Consider the following 1,472-nt stretch of genomic DNA (forward strand, 5'->3'; position numbering starts at 1 on the left):
CGTTCGTTCATTTGCGTATGATAATTTATCACAGCCCAACATTTTTTTTTGTAAAATAATCAGTAACTGAATTACGTTTTTCAGATTCAACAGCAAGCTTATGGCGTTTTGTATTAATGTGCTGAGTAATGTCAGATTTTCCTCCATGTTCTATACTGAAAATTGCTCCACATTTGATGCATTCAATTTTGTTGATTATTCCTGGCTTCACACATATTTTTAAAAACTCATATTCTTTTTGTAAATTTTCATTAAATACGCACTTTCTTTTAACTTTAGGCATAGTTGCTATTGTTAGAGTTTATAATAAATAAATATTAGGGCATTATGCGAAAAACAGAAACGATAGGATCAAAATATTTATTTTTTTTAAATAAATATCTATCAAATTCAAATGAAAAGTATGAATAACTGAAAACTAAATAACTGATAAGTGATAAGAAACGAGTATGCAGTAGTTCACAATCACGGACTAAGATATATTATCTTAGTCCGTGTACAATCTTGACTTTGGGTATTGATGTTAGGAACCAGAATACCAGATTCCAAATTATTTACGGAACGGTAAGTGATAGGAACGCATAGACCACGATTATAAAGAACAGGTTATGCGTCGGTAATAGGTTTGTATGGCACAACCGCGGTCAGAAATTGTTACGGTGATATAGTTTGGCTATTTACCACTAGGTAGGCGCTGCTAGTTAACCGGGCTCTAAACGAATTGTTCGTTGTCGTCATAAATATAAATCATCTATTGTGATTTGTGAAGACGAATCGTATAATATATTATTAATATTTAATATTATTGTCATAGTGGGGTCATACGTCTGACATACGTTATTATATTATTATAAAAGTGGAAAATTCTTTTGCTAAGCACTGCAATAAAAGAAATGTTTTCGACTTAACTATTGATGAAATATTTGAAAACTTTGTGTTTACATTTCCTTGCGAAACACACAAAATTTGCTTAGTTTCTTCAATAATTATTAACTATTTAGTGATGCGCATGCGACATTATGCCGTGCAAGAAAATAGAAAAGAAAAAATTGCTCAAAAGAAAAAAAAAACTAGCAAAATTGTCAAATGTATAGTTCTTAAAAATTATATGTATTTATGATACATGTTTTTATTCTGCTTATATGCTTTGTAGTTATTTTATGCTTTATAAGTTTTATATATTTCTTTCATGCATTTAAAAAGAAATTGTTATGGCTTATTTCTTTATTAAGTTAAGGTTTACTAGCAAAAAAAGTATTACCTACCTAATTAAAAAATGAATTGCTTTGGTTCCTTACTAGTCTGATGGACCTCGCTGTGCACGAATAAACATAATAAACATTCCAGATAGAATTTTCACTTTATTATTGATTCATTTACTATTTAATTTGTGTTTTCTTCAGGTTTAAACATTCTGGATCCTTTCATTCAACTTCTGACATGTAGAGTTGATTTGATTAAATTAATTTAAT

Source organism: Acyrthosiphon pisum, chromosome A2, assembly GCF_005508785.2.
Source record: "Acyrthosiphon pisum isolate AL4f chromosome A2, pea_aphid_22Mar2018_4r6ur, whole genome shotgun sequence".
Lineage (NCBI taxonomy): Eukaryota > Metazoa > Arthropoda > Insecta > Hemiptera > Aphididae > Acyrthosiphon > Acyrthosiphon pisum.